Source organism: Schistocerca piceifrons, chromosome 4 (assembly GCF_021461385.2).
Source record: "Schistocerca piceifrons isolate TAMUIC-IGC-003096 chromosome 4, iqSchPice1.1, whole genome shotgun sequence".
NCBI classification, from domain to species: Eukaryota; Metazoa; Arthropoda; class Insecta; order Orthoptera; family Acrididae; genus Schistocerca; species Schistocerca piceifrons.
Window position 1 is genome coordinate 693,801,247 of NC_060141.1, and position 20,598 is coordinate 693,821,844.

The following is a 20,598-nucleotide window of genomic DNA, read 5'->3' on the forward strand; positions in this document are numbered from 1 at the left end:
TTCACCAACAAGTGTCTGAACGTCTTATGCGGGTGCACAGTATTCGTCTGCAAGTGCCACATGTATATCGATCTCAAATATGACTGCTGAGCATGTGTTAGCTAAGGATGTTTAGTAAGACTTTTTCTACTTTTTATAGTAGCACAGATTTCGCTTGAATAACAGCAGAAACAACAGGGTGCTTGGAATAATACATTGCTATGTCTCTATAACATTCTGTTTTAGTGTTTGTTTTATAATTTACGTACTTAAGTGATGTTTTCATGTCTCGCCTGTTTAGTACTGAAAAAGTACGTTCCTATGTGCTAGAATTATGTTCATTCTTTAATCACTTTCGTACGTGATTTTCGTAATAGATAACACAAATTCAAATGATTCAAATGGCTCTAAGAACTATGGGACTTAACACCTGAGGTCATCAGTCCCCTAGAATTTAGAACTACTTAAACCTAACTAACCTAAGGACATCACACACATCCATACCTGAGGCGGGATTCGAACCTGCGGCCATAGCAGTCGCGCGGTTCCAGACTAAAGCGCCTAGAACCGCTCCGCCACAGCGGCCGGCAATAGATAATTATCAACTGCGTTAATAACTGGGTGGTGAGTAGGTCTTTGTCTTTGTCGTCACCATGAAAGTACTGATCTCATCACAGGGGAAAATCTAATTCTATCAGCAACGTTTCGAACTAATTCTTCAACTAATTTTCACGGTCGCCTTCTTCTCACCTCTGAGCATTAGCAACCACTTTCGAGTCGTCGATGTACCAACTTCCTCAGCCTGATAAACCATGTATACTGGATTGCGAATGTCAAACAACGTGGTGCTCTTTCCGTTTACACGTCATCACCCGTACATAGTTGACCACCAAAAGTGAATGGCGTGTGTTCTCACCCAAAACAATTGCCTTTCCACGTGAAGTATAACAAAAAATAAAAGCTGGTGGTGATATTCTGCTAAATATGTACAAACTTTGCGACCGTGTTCTTGGTAGTATAGAAAATTCTATAGAAACATGTGGCCCAAGCTATTATAACTCTAAACAGTCATGTTTAAAGCGTGCTGCTTTGTGCATCTGTCATGTTTGCCAATTCAAAGAAATTGTTTGAAATGCATTTGACCTATTTCAATATTTATTTGGGAATGGTGCAGTACTCAATATCTTACGCTTCCAATAATTTTCAGCATCATACATACTGTTAAACACACGAGTAGCAAGATCTAGAAGATCGTAATCACTGTTCGCTGAAATGGCATAAACCAAATTCATGGTCTGTCTCCGAAAGGAAAAGTGCAGTGGTTGATGCACGTCTGCTGGTCATACTAATCGTGTTCACAGTGATGATTTACTTCGTGGCTTTTTATGCCTCAGGCTGTCACTGCAAAGATGGTCAAACTACATACATAGGACTAACCATCAAGTTTCTAAATAATGTTCCATTGCTCTCGCGGTCTTAACGGAGGTGTTACTCACTCGACTTTACGCCTTGAGTAATGGAGCATCAGCGCAGGTTTTGCTTATTGTACGAATATACGAAAACGGCATTTCCTCCATCGCGCAACTCGGGATCTGTAGATAATTATCCCTAAATATCCCTTACTTCTTAGCGTGACATCTGCACGCATGTGTCTTGACAGAATTTGCGTCATATATCCCAGCTGCGTATAACAAAGATCCAAAGACGTCCAGTTTGAAACAGAAGGGTTTGGGCGATTCGTAAATAAACACTTTTCATTCCCTTTTGTGCCCGAACCACCCACCAGAAAGTTATATCTTCATTTATCTGACACAATGTATAAATTAATAAACGTGAAATTTGATTTCAAAGCACCAGGTACTTTGTAGGTGGTATATACCACTGTCTCCGTGTGACCTCGGCACTGACAGCTCTAGCCAATTGTAGGCGTACACACTGATAAACAATGAATCAGAAGCGTATTATAGTCCGTCAATTCATGGGTGAGCAATGGTTACAGAAAAAGGAAACACATCGTATAATCATCGGGATTTCTAAGCTTTCACGTTAATGATGCACTAAAGGTGGTTGTTGTTTGGTGTGAGACTCACAAGACGATTTTAAATACAACATATTTTACTTTTAGACTACATCGCACTCACTTTTAAAATTGTAACCGGTTTCATTTTCACAAGAAGTTTCTTCATATCTGAACATATCAGTTACAAGAGTAACCCGTCCAGTCCATCAGCAAATTTACATGCTACACAACAAAATGATTGAAATTTATATGGACAATAAAATCTATTGCACAATAATGACAGCGTATTTTCTTCGAAAATGACATCGTTAATTTTTTATGTTAATTTTTTGTAACGATCATAGACAATATGATCAAAAGCATGCGGATACCTGCTAGTGTACATTAATGTGGGCTGTGTCCAAACATGGCCTTTATGACTGCTTGAACTCTGCTGGGGACACTTTTAATGAGGAGTCTAAATGTTTGTGGAGGAATGACAGCTCATTATTCCTCGAGAGCCCAAACCAGGGAACACAGTGATGTGAATGCTGGGGTCTGGAGAGGAATTGGTTCAAATGGTTCAAATGGCTCTGAGCACTATGGGACTTAACTTCTGAGGTCATCAGTCCCCTCGACTTAGAACCACTTAAACCTAACTAACCTAAGGACATCACACACACCCATGCCCGAGGCAGGATTCGAACCTGCGACCGTAGCGGTCGCGCGGTTCCAGACTGTAGCGCCTAGAACCGCTCGACCACCCCGGCCGGCTGGAGCGGAATTAACGTTCTTACTCACCCGGAAGGTGTTCTATTGGGTTCAGTTGGAGACCTTGTGCAGGCCAGTCTATTTTCAGGAATGTTATTGCCACCAGCCACTGTTTCACTGATGCTGCTTTATGACGGCGTGCGTTGTCATGCTGATACGAGCAATCACCGTCTCCGATCTGCTCCTTAATCTATACAGAACATAACGGTGTAAACTGTGTTCATATCTTTCCGCATTTAGCGTTTTCTTAAGCCCAATAAGGGGATCACACCATAACCACGAAGAACACCCCCATACCGTTACACTACCGCATCCACACTACACTGTTGGCACTATATATGATGGCACGTACCGTTCTCCAGAATTCGCAAAACTCATAACACTTCCATCGAATCTTCATAGGATACAGCGCGTTTCATCACTCCAAATAATTCGTTTCCAGTGGCGTCGCTCGGTACACCTCCTCAAACGTCGCTTAGCATTGACTACAGAAATGTATGGAGTAGGGAGAGCTGATCGAATCTTCACAGGATACAGCGTGTTTCATCACTCCAAATCATTCGTTTCCAGTGGCGTCGCTCGGTACACCTCCTCAAACGTCGCTTAGCATTAACTACAGAAATGTATGGAGTAGGTAGAGCTGCTAGGCTATTATTTTTAACTCCCTACGCACAGTCATTGAGTAAACCAGGTTGCTGGTAACACGAGTTATTCCCTCCGCTGATTTCGTGCGATTTTTACGACCATCTTCCGCAATACTCAACGGTCCCTGTCTGTCTGTACATGTGGTCTCCCTGGTCTTTGTTTGGCTACCGTTAATCCTTTTGAGTTTCCGCTTCACATTCATATCGCCAACAATCGACTCAGGCAGCTTTGGAAGTGCTGAAATGTACCAGACGGATTTGTTATTCAAGTGACATCCAATAACATGTCCACGATCGAAGAAACTGAGCTCTCCTAACCGACCCACCTACTGTGTACTGCTTGTCCACTGATAACACAACATCCCCGCCTCATTTTACTGGCGGGTGCGCCTCAGGTGCAGTCAAACGGTTAATTCCGCATTATATAGGGGTGTTCGAATGCTTTTTATCAGATAGTCTATATGCCTGTCTGCAGTTAAAGAAAGTGGAACTTTGTGTTAATTAAACAAATTTCAAAAGAAAATACAATAAAATTAATATAAAAAACTGCAATGTGTAAAAATACAATAGGATATAGAACATACAAAAATATTTACAGAACTACAAAACGTGAATATTTATACCGTCGGAGTATTAACAGCAACCTGTTGGAAAATGCTGCATTATGTCTCCTAAATGCCGGTATACGAACAAAAATTTAATACACGATTGATATATCAGTGTCATCGCTACTGAGACGAACTTTAGCGCCAAATTGTGGGCTGGTTTCTTCTCACGATATTAAGTGCATTCCACAAAAACGCAGTCCACTGATCTGAGTACCCTGCAAGGACTGGTGTCGTTGGAAGTGTGCTTTCTAAAGACGGCCGGAAACCATTCGTCTCATCTCAGTGACTGGAAGTAGCCGCAAACGGCCTGGTAGCCACACTTATCAACCACGCCGCTGAAGAGTGCTATTTCTCTCGAGAGAAAGCTGCAAGTTTGGTCCTTCTTATAAAAACTGTATCACCTTGAATCGATTGCAAAATTAACTACACCGTATGTGGTTAACAAGGAGTAGTCGGACCCCGAATCCCATCGACTTAGACGACCTTCTGCGTACTAATTGGGTGCCACTTGAGAGTAACTCCTGTGACAGGGGTTTAGTCGACGAGCTTCCGTTTTCGAAGAAATCAAAGTCAATGAAATTGACGCAGGATCCTTTTCGGATCAGGTGGAATATTAGACTCTTCGAAGAAATGAAATTTTATTTACACACGTGAGGTCGACACCCTAATATTTTCCGATAAATCAAAGAATTGGTGATTTCGACTCGTTGCAGAGAAAGGAAGACCGCAGCAAAAGGGGGAATGTGTTCTTTCAGATCACAGTCAACTTACGAGCGCGTTGGTTCCGTTCACGCTTTTTGCAAAATGTTTTGCGTAAAGCAAAAAGTTTTGTAAAGAATCAGTTTGCAGCCTTAAGATTTTATACGATGTTATAATAAGCACAGAATGTGTCTACATTAACTGCCAACGGAAGTATGTTTACAAACGTAAATCAAGGTGGTTTTCAATCGCAGATTGGGAGGGCAATACAGTTGCAAAGGAAAGAGGCTTTCGCGTAATGTGCTTGGTGCAGATGATTTCTCCGCTTTCCCTGCTTCTATGAAGAATTCCGTCCGAGGCTTACCACAGAAGTAGGAAAACAAATGAGTCTTCAAGAAATAGAAAGAAACGAAGCAATAAATGTGGAACACTTTTGACACTTTTCCATCAGGATATTCCCTTAGTACGAAGGATCAGTTGCGTGTTCCAAGGCACGTACGCCTAATAACTTTTTTTCCTTGTTCACAATACATTTACCTTATTTAAAATAACAATATATGCACTTCACGACAATTTACGTTTTCTTCCAACAGAGAAATACATTGCAATAAGTGCAGTTAGGACACAGTGGCATGGAAATTGACCGTGATCTGAACGCAGGTCTCTAACACCTGGCTACTTTTTAGGTTAGTGGGACATTCCTTCACATACATTTTCAATGAATCAAAATCAGAAATTGTTTTCTGTCCCGGAAACTACTATGCAGCAGGCCTTATTTTCGAAGGTTCTAAGTTTGGATCTATTCCGAAATGGATCCTGTCACCTTGGATTTTTTTTTTTAGTAAATGTTAGCGTAGGGACCTACACCCTTCAGAGATGTTACTTTCGAGTGTCCTCCAAGTAGCATCGCGAAGCTCGCCGAAGTCGCTGGGACGCAGGGTCTGGGCTTTCCTTGTAAGCCTAAACGACTCGTAACAACATTAAGTGACGTTGAAGTGGTTACTATTTTCGAGTGACCACTTAAAAAATGAAATAATTTAACAATGTGAACTGGTCATCTGAGACGCAAACAAAGAATAATTAGTGTAATACAACAACCACAAAGTTCTTTGCGATGGATTTGTTTTTCAGACTGTCATCAGTACAAAAAAATGGTTCAAATGGCTCTGAGCACTATGGGACTTAACATCTGTGGTCATCAGTCCCCTAGAACTTAGAACTACTTAAACCTAACTAACCTAAGGACATCACACACATCAATGCCCGAGGCAGGATCCGAACCTGCGACCGTAGTATGTCATCAGTGCACTTGTCGCATAAATTCTCAATGAAAACCCGATCTTTCGACAGTAACCATCATAATATTCGTCACGAAAGCAACTGAATACCGACGAATTAATGGAATAACATAGATGTAATACACTCCTGGAAATGGAAAAAAGAACACATTGACACCGGTGTGTCAGACCCACCATACTTGCTCCGGACACTGCGAGAGGGCTGTACAAGCAATGATCACACGCACGGCACAGCGGACACACCAGGAACCGCGGTGTTGGCCGTCGAATGGCGCTAGCTGCGCAGCATTTGTGCACCGCCGCCGTCAGTGTCAGCCAGTTTGCCGTGGCATACGGAGCTCCATCGCAGTCTTTAACACTGGTAGCATGCCGCGACAGCGTGGACGTGAACCGTATGTGCAGTTGACGGACTTTGAGCGAGGGCGTATAGTGGGCATGCGGGAGGCCGGGTGGACGTACCGCCGAATTGCTCAACACGTGGGGCGTGAGGTCTCCACAGTACATCGATGTTGTCGCCAGTGGTCGGCGGAAGGTGCACGTGCCCGTCGACCTGGAACCGGACCGCAGCGACGCACGGATGCACGCCAAGACCGTAGGATCCTACGCAGTGCCGTAGGGGACCGCACCGCCACTTCCCAGCAAATTAGGGACACTGTTGCTCCTGGGGTATCGGCGAGGACCATTCGCAACCGTCTCCATGAAGCTGGGCTACGGTCCCGCACACCGTTAGGCCGTCTTCCGCTCACGCCCCAACATCGTGCAGCCCGCCTCCAGTGGTGTCGCGACAGGCGTGAATGGAGGGACGAATGGAGACGTGTCGTCTTCAGCGATGAGAGTCGCTTCTGCCTTGGTGCCAATGATGGTCGTATGCGTGTTTGGCGCCGTGCAGGTGAGCGCCACAATTAGGACTGCATACGACCGAGGCACACAGGGCCAACACCCGGCATCATGGTGTGGGGAGCGATCTCCTACACTGGCCGTACACCACTGGTGATCGTCGAGGGGACACTGAATAGTGCACGGTACATCCAAACCGTCATCGAACCCATCGTTCTACCATTCCTAGACCGGCAAGGGAACTTGCTGTTCCAACAGGACAATGCACGTCCGCATGTATCCCGTGCCACCCAACGTGCTCTAGAAGGTGTAAGTCAACTACCCTGGCCAGCAAGATCTCCGGATCTGTCCCCCATTGAGCATGTTTGGGACTGGATGAAGCGTCGTCTCACGCGGTCTGCACGTCCAGCACTAACGCTGGTCCAACTGAGGCGCCAGGTGGAAATGGCATGGCAAGCCGTTCCACAGGACTACATCCAGCATCTCTACGATCGTCTCCATGGGAGAATAGCAGCCTGCATTGCTGCGAAAGGTGGATATACACTGTACTAGTGCCGACATTGTGCATGCTCTGTTGCCTGTGTCTATGTGCCTGTGGTTCTGTCAGTGTGATCATGTGATGTATCTGACCCCAGGAATGTGTCAATAAAGTTTCCCCTTCCTGGGACAATGAATTCACGGTGTTCTTATTTCAATTTCCAGGAGTGTAGATGGAACAGTGCCAATTTACTATCTGTTCGCACAACTACAAATGCGCGATCCAGGTACTGCTTCGATGCTCTGGATGGTCTGTTGCTTTCGCTACGAAGGCAATGGTGGTTACCGTCGAAAGCTCTGATTTTCGTAGCGAATCAACGGGACAAGTGCATCGAGAACGGTTTATACAATAATTACCATTAAACTCCAAGCGCACTGAAGCCCGTTCCACACGAATGACTTTCTTTGTCTCAATCGACTACTTGTGGTAAGTGACTCTACTGGAATGCCCCTGGCGTTATATTCCTGCACACAGTCTCGCCTATCATAAATGGTCGTTTTCGTTCACAAGTCCGCGTCAAAATTGGATACGTTGCGACAGCTGTCTGCTGTGCAATTTGGCACCTGAACGGTGAACGGGAAGGCATGACAGACCGTTCTTCTTACGAAAAGGTCGGAATACAGTAACAGAATGAAGGATCAAGCAAGGATAATAAGAGTCTATTAAGACTTAAGTATGATTTATGGTGGATGTCGTTGGCAAAGACCATGTGGTAACTCCTAAGATTTGAAAGAATAGGCAAAGTATCAGCCAAACACTTGAAAGAGTCTCCATTTATTTGCTCGAGAAAATATTTACGTACAAAAAGCTCAAATACTATGTAGAAAGGAGTAAATAGCACCTTTCTACTTTATCCTTTGCACCTCGTGTCAAATAACATAAAAAATTATTTTTCTAGTTAAATAGATTTAACTTTTCACTGTTGAAACAATTTTCATTAATAAACTTACACCTGTTTATGTTATAATTTATACATAGTGTAGGCTTTTTCTTTGTGCAAGTATTTTAAAAAGTAAATACTAACAAACAAACATCGTCCGAACAGGCCTTGAAGGCCCAAACGGACCGACCGGTCGCCGTGTCATCCTCAGCCCCTAGGTCTCACTGGATGCGGATACGGAGGGGCATATGGTCAGCACACCGCTCTCCCGGCCGTTGTCAGTTTTCTTGACCGAAAAAGTAAATACTGGGTGGCTATAATTAAAGTCCAGTTACTGACGGAGGTCCAGTGTGGGCTGCAATTATCGCAAGGCAACGAAACTTGATAGATAAATTAAAGCGACAATGCAGAACCAATTTATGCTGGAAAAATTAGTTCCAATTTTGGCCACCACGCGCGAATCTGGCGCTGGATAGCATTTTGCCAACGTCTCCAGTACTCTTACTGAACAAATTGTGTAAGTGGCATGTAATAATAAAATCAACAATATGTCTTCCTCACTTGTTTGACCTTTTCTGCCTTCGTCCCGTCGCTAATCCATTAGGTGTGGAAACATTTCTATACGTTTTTCTTGCTTTCACAGCGCCAATTTGCACCTACCGTCCAAAACTGAAACTAATTTTTTTCCAGCGTAAACTGGTTCCGCATTAACGCATTAGAATGTCTACCAAGTTTCACTACCATAGACTCAATGAGTAGCTGCACTTTAATTATAACCACCCAGTACCTTTTCTATTTTCAAATATTTCGTCGCTCCTTTGGGAGACCATTAATAAGAAATTTATCACGCCCTCGTGCAACCTTTGCAATTTGTCAAGTAAACAAAGCAAACAACGCAAAGCAAAATAACGATTAATAAGTCACCAAATGCATTACTATAACAGGAGTGAGCTCGATCGAGAAGATACGATTTTGCGATACTGCAGTGCCTATGTTATTCTGATTATGGTGCAGTCGTAATCAGGATAACACTGGCACTGCAATATCGTATTTATCTGCCGACACCCGGCAAGAGACTTTCAAGTACAACGTCTGACATGCACGTGAATATACATAATGGATGTATGAATACAGGTCGTAGACGCATAGTTGACCACATATGGAAGTTTGGGTCTGGGGGTGAGTCGTGCACGGATAGCCAAATGATAAGGCGACCGCTCGCGATAAATGGGTAATCCGGGTTCGAGCCCCAGTCCGGCACAAATTTTCATTGCCGTCATTCGATTCTGTAGCAGCTGGTTGCCCTCATTCGCAACTGCGAATACATTTGATGTTCGATCGAGAAAAGATTAACTTCCGATGTTAGCAAACGACGCCACAGTCATTTGCTTCTGCGCCTGCACAGCCTGCAATATGCTCAAGATTTCAAAACTCCACGCTGGGCGCAGTGAGTTCATCGTTGACATCACTGATCCGTAGATGACGTATTTAGCGGCTACTTTACACGCAAGCACGTGAGGCGCAGCCACAAAGAGCATTCGATTTTGACCAGAAAGTCGCTCGTGTAAAACGGGGTTTCGGGGGACGTTCCTGACAAACACACCCTATTTAAAGATGCACCAAATCCACAATTTTGAAGATACGGCAAAGAAATTCTGTACCATGCTTTATATGAAATTAAAAAATTTGTTATTACGTTCCTTGCGTTATATATGTTCAACTTTTTTATGGAATTCAGAAATTTTATTCTCAAAAAAATGTATATGTACTTTTTTTTTTTTTTAGAAACTATTCAACAGATTTCTACAAAATTTTATCTGTTTAATCTCTTTGCATACTATACGCTTCTCTCACGACATTTTTTGAAAATATCGAATAGGAGAATTTTTCTAATTTTTAATTATAATTCTGTAAGTATAATATAAAATTCATACAAAATTCCAAGCACTTTGCCCCGTATCTCATCTTACACAGAGAATTTTGAAATTTACTCTTTATAAAAAATGAGTATACAAAATTTAATAATTCTAGCCTTCACAGATTCTGAGAAAATGGTACACAGACTTTAAGAAACATAATTTTCAGGAAATGAAATTTAAAGTTCAATGTAACGGTTTTTCTTATATCACCTCTTCAGAAGGACCCAGATTTGTACACAGGGTCCTCTTTCCCTTCAAGGCTTCTCTTCTGGTTGCTTGTTTTCTGCCTGTTTTCCTTTACCAGATCTTCAGCTGACTGTTCAGCTGCAGAAAGGCGCTGTAAATCTATTTTACTCGAGATGTCTCGAGTGAAATTTCCTATCTTACAGTATATTCTCTCTAATACATTCATCCTCCCTACGTTCCTATCATTAAATATAAGAACTGCATCATAAATTGCAATTATGACAACTGTAGCACATGAAAATGGGGTTTTGGAGTATAGTTTCCATATTAGTGAATTTAGAGACTCATTTGGGTTCTGAGTTTTGCCATGATCACACTTTTTTGGAAGTTCAGGGACGGCCGGAAACCTGTAAGTGGGCTTGACATCATTCAGGATACAATTTGGAGGACTGTCCTTGTGATTGTAGGTGTGGAAATATGTAGCCCACACTGCAGTTTTCATGTCACTTACATTGGATACGTTCTGTCTGATCGTCACTGAATGATGAAAGAATCGAACACTTGCGTAAATCTCCGTCAGTAGCACAAAACAAAACAAGAATTGCTTCTTCATAAACACAGCAGTTATTGTTTCTGAGACACTGATCAGGGTCACAGATGACCAGTAAAACCAGAGAGTATATGTCACAGCTTTCAAGATGTATCGTGTATATGTCACGGCTTTCTAGATGTATAAGTGTGCTTGAAAGTAATCCACGGAATCGTTGTTCACAGAGCTAGTACTGCAGTGTTACTTCAAAAAGTGGGTGTGGCAGGAAGGTCGCATCACACATTTAATTATTTTTCAGGTATTTCGCACGCGTTTTCGTCATTGAAACTTTGGGAACTTACTGTCCATGAGTTCTACTGATAAATAAAATCAAACTGAAAATTTACATTTTCAGTTAGTTTCATGAACGTCGCCCTTTAACCCTTTATTTGGCAATGTTGCTCTCAAACAATATGTTTCAAGTTTCGTCCTTGGACGGGCAATGGTGCTTGCAAGCAACACTTAAGCTCACGAATACAGCGAAAACTGCCTATAAAGAGCAAGTCTTGAAGGAGAGCGTTAGCGAACTCTTACCTCAGACACTGTAAATGACTTATCTCTTCTGAGGAGAGGAAGCCTGGCTTTGAATGGAGAAGAAGCCAAGAAGAAGATGAAGAAAACAGCAGCTCCTGTGCCAGTGAATGTTATGATAGTTTTGGAGACCAGCACTCTAAAGTAGTATACACAGATGGGTCCAAATAGGGGGATGCTATCGGTTGTTCTGCCATTTTTACTGCCTCTGGCATCAGGTTCCGCCTGTCTTTGACACCGAACTCTTTGCGATTCTGAAAGCTGTGAACCAGATGAAACGTGATCGTGAATCCAAATCACTCATCTGCTCTGACTCGCTTAGTGCGCTGCAGGCGGTCCAGTCTATGCACCCAGCAGACAGAAGTGTCCAGAACAGTCACGACGCCAGCCTGCACTTGCGAAGACAAAGGAAGAAGGTCTCATTTTGTCAGGACACGTGGGTGTCCGTGGGAATGAGTTGGCGGATACTGCGGTCAAGGAGGCATGTATCCTTCCTCACGAAACTGGCTGCCCTATCCCTCTGCAAGTCGCGCTGTCATTGCTGCCAAGGTCTGTCATGCGTCTTTGGGAGGAAGAGCGGCTTTTATCTAAGCTCTTAGGTCGAAGCTTTTGGTATGTTAGGCCGTGTCCTACGTGACCGACAGAAGCGAGCGACTTCTGGATACGCGACACTCTAGCGACAAGCAGCAACATCGGGCGAAAACCTTAGGTGTCCTGCGTGCGAGCGACCATGCAGCGCTACAAGACGGCTGCTTAGAGCCAACTAACTGTTTCTATAAAACGGCGTCCTTAACCTGTAGAATACTGTAGCTGGTGAGTAAGACTACAGAATTAGGTTTACTTAAAAAAATAAATCGAAAAGGAATGCTGTGCCTGAAATTTACAAAGGGGAGGAATCTCCCTGGAGAATTTCATAAGTATCGTCAACTAGGAAGATCACTAGACAAGTTCTTCGAATACACGTGAATGAGCGGAGGAGCATTCGATTATCTCATCAATAAATTAAATACGAATATTATTTACATGATCAAGAACTTTTAACAGCCAATAAATGTGGAGGAATGACTACGCTAAATACTTACATATGTATACTGATTGATACCAGTGAACAATAGGTAACTGTGGAGAAGGGGTAGCATATACAGTTCGTAATTACGTGTGAGGAAAAGGTCCTGGTTTTGAATCCCGGCCATTCTTATATTTTTACTGACTCAGTTACCATTCTCTATACTAAGTTTTATGTATACTGTTTATACTGCATAGCTAAGTATATTTTTAAGGTCTTGCCAAAAAACTTGATCTTCACACCTATCCTGGTATATCACACACATTTAATTCCTAATAAATTACAATGAACCATGAAATTTTACAGATATTTGATGTTGCGAACGTAATTCATGAGCAGTCATTGTTAAGGGCAAGCGTTTCAATTACTCTGAACAGTCTGTAAAAGTAAAGTTTACAAAATTTTTGAAAAGAAAGTCAAACATTTTGTGTAATGATTTGTCTAAAAGTATGAAATAAAAAATAATAGGGAAACGTTTGGTGCACCTCATTTTCTGTGCATGATTTAGAGAATCATTCAAAGGCACGTAGAACGTTTCTCTGATCTACTTATTTCTTTTAAACAAATCATTTCATAAAATATTTGACTGATTTCTTCAGTTTTTGATTTTCAAGTTTTATTGAGAAAGCATGATCTTACTGACTCCTCGTTTGCCTTCCTAACGCACTTGATTCGAAGGAAGCCTTTTTGACATTTAAATACCGCACCAATGTATCTTTTTATGTGCAAAATAGCAAGGTCTTGAACAGATAACATTTTTGAAACTTCATTTACAGCAGCTTTTCGTGAAATATTTCAATTTTTCCTCAGCTTATTAGTTAAGTTTTCGTTCATTACCCTGATTACTTTCAAGCAGTTAAATATTTTCATGGCAAACTAGACCTCATGCAGGTCACTTTGATACCCCGTTTACCTGTTTGTCTCCCTTTGTTTGGCTATGAAAATTTGGGCAAAACCTCATGGTGTAAGTTATAGGGAGTCTTGTTTTTGCTCTGCTCACGGGTTTACAAATACGTATCGAGTGTTAATCACATGATAAAATAGTCCTTTCTGCGTGCTGTCAATCCCTAATTTGTCGTTTCGATATCTTAAACCTTTTGTGAAATACGACGATTTTTACGACCACTTGATTCCCGAAGCACAGGAAAGGTTCGGACGCGCCGCGAGCGACCCGTCTGCAGATATAACAACCAATATCTCAAGAATGAAAAAGATATCATTCCGGTCTCAACTTTAAATACAATTTAGATATATTGGTTACATTTCATACGCAATAATGTATGGCCTTAAATGAACTATACGGAAAGTCTACACAATGTGATTTTACCTCTACGAATTCTTAAAAATTTTGTGCAGCCATGTACTCAATTTCGTGCAGCACAGTAACTATGACGAATAACGAAAACAAATTCTGACCTTTATCATTTAAGAATATCAAGCTGTAGGTTGCGGAAGAATCACATGTTTTCACAGAATAGTATTCTTAAAATCGGATGTTACGTAATTCAAAGCTGTCGTCGCGTCCGCTCCATTGCTTTGCCAAGAAGACACGTGGCTGTCGCTCTGTGTCGCGCGTGCTGCAGCGACAAGATTCAAACACGTTTGAATTCAAATGTCGCCAGTTGCAGCGGGAGACAGGCAGCGACACAGATGTCGCTCACGTAGGACACTTCCGTAACTACAGCTGCGGCTGTGTTTTGTCGCCTGAAGCTGTCGCACACTGTCACCCGCTTCTGTCGGTCACGTAGGACACGGCCTTAGAGGATGAATGGCTCATCCAGTTATTATCTTCTTCTCTGGATTTGACTCTCAGTGGCTGTCTAGATCTGATATCAATGTTTTTAATGGACTGCCTTGACAGGCTTGCTCGATTCTACCAGTCAGAGAAGTCGTATGTGTTGATGTAAGAAGGAGTACGAGAGAGCATATGTGACCTTATGTTGTACTTTAGACTATCGTCATGTTGTGTGCTCTAGCCCCATTTGTCTTGCACAGTCAACGTACAGGCGCTGATGACCGCGATGCTGAGAGCCCTAAGGTGCTACGACAACAACAACAACAACAACAACAACAACAGAGCATGGGCCAAAAGCGAAGATGCAGAGTTTGCCCTCGGGGATGGTAGACTGTAAAATGGTGAAAATATCGAACCGTGCTGTGGTTTGTAGCAAAAATGAATTGCTTCAAGACATTTCACATGCAGTAGTACAAACAGCAACCAATTTTTCAGCGACATTATTGTAGTACTTTTATCGAAGCACCCATGCGCCTTTTGTGGCCAATGATACTTACTGGTTACATACAGTACTCGGAAAGAATGTGATTGTTAACATGACTATACACATCCAACTTAAAAAATTTAATACTTTTTGCTAACAATATTTCCGTGTGTGTCAAATAAAGGGTTAAGGAAACGAGAAAATCGTCGTCTGTGCTAGCCCGGTAAAGAATTTCCACTTGTCCGAGCGGCTGACGTAAAGTTATACGGGCGGAACATGTGGCACGGCGACAGCGCCACGAATGAGCAAAGTGCGCCACGCCGCGAGGGACGGGGTCGGAGATTGGGCGGGTGCGCCGGTGACCCCCGGAGGCCGGAAAACGCAGCGACATAATTAGAGGCGTCTCATGAGGCCGCCCCCCGAGACGCGCCAGACGTACGGCCGGCTAACGTTGTTTGGGGGCGCGCAGAGCCGCGCTGCGCTGCGCTGAGCTGCGTCGTTGAGGAAGTTGCGACATCGACCGGCCGGAATAAGGGCCCCTCGCGGGGACCGCCGCCAGCCGCTTACCATCTCGCTAACGACGCCGCCCGCCAGCTCCGATGCCGTCTCGCCCAAAACAAACGGCAACCTTTCGCCTGACCTCGCGTCACCCGAGAAAGCGTCTACGTATTTCTGTCTAACCGTAGCGCTGCACCACATTGTTTCCATTGTTTTGCCACACTCTCAAACTATTATCGATACATCAGAATTATGATAATGAGAGATTAACGTGCCTTTGACGCCACTAACTTGACTCGTGACGTTATGTGTGCTGCGTAATGACCGAGAGACATCAAATAAACTGCAATGATGCACTAGTACACAGCTACTGACTATAAGTTTTGATGATCGTAATTACTCTCTATTCTGTGATACCACATTACCAGTCGACGTCAGAGCCAACGTCTCGCTGCATCAGTAACCTCCATACCAACCACACTCTGCTTCCCACAGAGCGCATCCTACATTGGTCCAAACAGGTGAAAGTCGAAAGATGCGAGATCCCGAGATCCAGGCTGTAGGGTGGACGAGGAATAACAGTACAATGATGTTCTGTGAGCACCTCTCGTGCGTGCAGACTTGTGTGAGGCCTTGCGTAGTCATGGAGAAAAAAAAAAAGATTCAAATGGCTCTGAGCACTATGGGACTTAACATCTGAGGTCATCAGTCGCCTAGAACTTAGAACTACTTAAACCTAACTAACCTAAGGACATCACACACATCCATGCCCGAGGCAGGATTCGAGTCTGCGACCGTAGCGGTCGCGCGGATCCAGACTGTAGCGCCTAGAACCGCTCGGCCACACCGGCCGGCGGTCATGGAGAAGGACAAATTCATTTCCATTTTTGTGGCGACGAACACGATGAAGTCGTTTCCTCAATTTCTTGAGTCTATCACAATACATTTCAAAGTTGATCGTTGCTCCATGAGGGAGGACATCAGAGTAACCCCTTCAGAGTCGCAGAAGAACGTCGTAATCACTTTACCGGCTAAGGGTACGGCCTTGATCCGCCGATAACATCGAATGAGAGTGTCCGCACGTTATGTGTGCAGCCGGCCGACACGCGGGAGATCTGACAGGTTTGCGCGAGTTGTTGCGATGATGACAGACGCATCGCCCCAACGACTCACCGCGCTTTCGTTCACTGCCAGGTCTCCGCAGATATTCTGCAAACGCCTATGAATATCAGCGATGCTGCCGTTTTCCGCCAAAAGCAACTCATGACAGCTTTCTGCTTGGAACGTATCTCCGTTATAGACACCATTTTGAAGGCTACGTATAGCGCCGATACCGGTCGGGATTTTATAAAACTGAACTGGCTGAAGCGGGAATATTCCACGGCGTTCCACAACAAAATCCGCATTTTTTCAACCGAAATTGGCAGAGAAAAAAGAATGTGTTACATTACCTATTGAACGTTCCTCGTAGGTCACTCCCCCGCCCCCCCCCCCTCCCCACCTGGATTCTCGACCAAGTAATATTCTAACAAGTAGTTCATCATGTCAACAGAACTAACATGCGGTGATTTAGCATAAAGAAACCTTTACCTTAAGAGATTAGTCGTCTTAATGTAAAAAACTGAAAATGTCATCGACAATGACATCATCGAAGACGTTAATAATTAACCGTAGGAAGTTAGTCCGTAGAAATGTGATTTCACACCGTGATACATGGCTAAAGCGAACAAAGTTCGTGCAGCTGCTGCGAGCGCGGAAATCTGGCTAGAAGTTACAATCATACCGATGTCTTCTGTCTTCTGGGGAGAGTTCTCCGTCGGACGCTGAAGACCGCTCTTAGAGTCCTGAAAGTTTTGCACATTGTTGCTTGACAAACTTGCCGGCTCGCACCACGTTGCCCGTTCAATGATGAGCAATGCGTTGGCCGAAAAAGCAACTTTTAGCAAGCCTTAAATCGAGCAAACAATTCTTAGGAAGAATTGATACGGAATGAGCACGTCAGTTGGTAGCAGGGAAGGCGAAAGATCGGTTTAGATTTGTTGGGAGAATTTTCGGAAACTGTGGCTCATGTATAAAGGAGACGGCGAGTAGAACGCTAGTACGACTATTCTTGAGTACTGCTCGAGTGTTTGGGATCCCCACCAAGTCGGGGTAAAAGAAGACATCGAAGCAGTTCAGAGGCGTGCTGCTAGCTATGATACCGATAGGGAAGATCAACACGCAGATACTACGGGCATGCCTTGTAAACTCAAGTGAGAATCCCTGGAGGGAAGTCGACCCTCTTTTCGCGAGACGCTATACCGGAAATTTAGAGAACGGCATACGAGGCCGACTGCACAACGATTCTATTGCTGCCAAGGTACATTTCGCGTGAGGACTACGAAGATGAGGTGAGAGAATGTAGGGCTAGTACGAAGGCTTTTAGATAGTTGTTTTCCCTCGCTCTATTTGCGAGTGGAAGAGGAGAGGAAATGACTTGTAGTGGTACCTTCCGTCCTGCAGCGTACGGTGACTAATGGAGTACGTTTGTATTTAAGGTATTAATTCACTAGTTGCTCAATATTTATTTCACACAAGTTATAACACTCGTGTTAGGTCACGTGCAGGCCATGTCGCTTGCTGAAAATAGGGATATCAAAGGCTTACGTCAAAATCAGATACGGTCTCTGAAAGGAGAATCGATGCACGCTCGCGGGTGATTTTCCTTTCAAAGCAGAATTTTCAGTTTTGCCACGAGTCTTTGATATCTCGCCCATAGGAGAAACAACTCTTTCGGAACGCGAAAGAACGACAGTGAAAGTATATAATGTCATACATTAACCAAGGGTGCGCTATGTTTATTTTGTATTGCATTATATTTTTCAGAGGAATTTAAAAGCTGCTTTAGAAATAAATAACTGGAATTTGCGTTGCGCCACAGAAACAAAATATATCGAAGTCAGCTGTAGCTTGTTACAAATGTGTATTAGCGTCGTAGACAGATATAAGATGGGCAGTTAATGCATATATGTAAGTATGTTAGCAAACAGGAATCATCTTTGCAAATTAAACAGTGATCATTTCCAATTTTCTCTCGGCTGTAATATTTAAACAGTTCCGTTTTACGCAATTCACACAACAGTGAGATCCCATAAAGCTACCTTGTTGCAGTGTACAATGGTGATGGAAAATACACCTTCTGGACGAAGAAGCTACCGCACGCTCGATCTGAAAGTGGCCTGTTCGAATCCTCGTCTTTTCATCATTAGCATTAGGCCTGCAAGGGCAGGGGAAGTGGCGATGTACAGTCCCAAAATCCTTCATTATATTCCGATCTTTCCACAGCGCTTTGTGGAGTCACGGCACGCGTCATTGTTTAGCGGTGGACGTTCGTTGAAGATTGGCGTCCTTCTTGCTGTTATTTCAGAATGGGAAGGGATGTGTGAATTTATTTTTATATTTATTTATCTAACCCGGCATGTTAGGGCCGTCAGGTCCTGTCTTACACCTAACTAGATAGTTACATATTTTACATTCCGTACATTATGGTAAGCATCCTACACTACAATTAGAGACTAAAAAGTGCAATAGTGTAAGTTACAAAAACACACGCAGGTCTAACGAAAAACATATAGAGGGAGTAACACATACGAGTATAAGTGCAGAAATTTTTGTATGTGATATCTTAAGCCGTACACACATCAATGTGTTGGTTGTTTTTCCTCTGGGTCCTCTGGGTCGAACAGTCGTCCCACAAACACGTCACAAACGTTACGAGCTTTCTGCGTGGTCATACTACACCACTAAGTGCACCATGCCTGTCAGGATAGACTACCCGTTTTGTGCTCACGCGTTCACACATCAACACCTGCCCCGCTCCTCAGGGAAAAGTAAGCATTACCCGTAATATCGTTCACTTGCCACATGTATCTGGAGGTACTAACCAATCTAAAATCATTTGACTTATAATGGCTATAATTATTAGTCTGCAAATTACGTAAATATTGATGTAATGTTGTTCAGCATACCGTCCTCAGTCACCAATACAAATATCTGCACTTATACCTGTTACACAATGTATATAGTGAAGAAAAGATGTAAGCGTGCATGAATTAGGGGGACCGTTGCATTTAGGCCATCGAGTTGATGGTAATACACTAGACAACAATGCCACACATCTTTATATATGTGCTGGCGAGATTTATTGGTGAATAGCTTGTCTACAAGGGGTAACTGATCAAACAAGCCTACGTTCGGCTCCGCGTTAACTGCTCCCGTAACCCAATGGCGACAACCAGGTGACAAAAACCCGTTGAGTACGTAAGCAATATGCATAATAAGAAACAGTTGCTGTTTAAGTAGATTAAAGATGTACTTCCTGAAATGTAGACCGCCGAAGTATGTGTAGAGCTGTTTGGAAGAGGACCGCTTTTCCACCCCCACATACACTCGACAGTTAGTCCTGTTTGTAAGTGTGAGGCAGTGCCACATCCTAGAAGTGAAAAATGCCGCTTTATGATACATGCAGAGAGCTTAAAAAGGAAGAACAATCCACGTATTGCGTACTACTGGAGAGTGGGAAATCACCAGGTCTCACTTAGACGGGGAAGAGCATCAGTCTTAATTGCAGACTACAACGACACTTCGTAAGCTTCGTTGCACTTATCGGATACAAACACGTAATATACAAGGTGGCCTACCGAAATCGAACAATGTTTCACTGAACAAGGAGGATTCCACAGTGAATAAGACGCTAAACTCTCTTTCGGAAGAACGGTTTTAAATCTCCGTAGTAGCAACTATATTTATTTTTTCCATAATTTCCGGAGTCAAAGTTGTCGAGCATTGTTTACCGGCGCTACAATGCGGTCTACTCCTCTCCGCATTCTCTCCAGCTGCAATTACGGAGTGTTACTGGTCTGAAGATGATCGTACCACGATCGAAACCGGTCACCCGATAAAAAATATTTAATTTTAACATCTCACTTGCGATCTTACACTGTTTTTATTAAAAAAAAGCTTTTACTTTAATTGTGATTGCTGTTCCCAGGGACATTGTTCCAAAAGATACCTAACATCATTACTTTTTCTTGCATCGCTGCTACGTATTACGTTAGAATGAAAAATAACGCAATGGAAACTTGGTAACAATAACATCTTTGTTGCAACGAAAACATTATGGCAGTCAGTGTCATGTTGAAATTATCAGCAGCAAGATAGAAAAGTCAAAGCCACATGGAACTCAGGACGTTACTGGACGAGGAATGTAACGACTCGGATATACACAAAGGCCTAGTTGCACGTAAAGAAAAACAAGAATTCCACACATTCAGCCCTGCTTTTTACACAAGTGCGTCA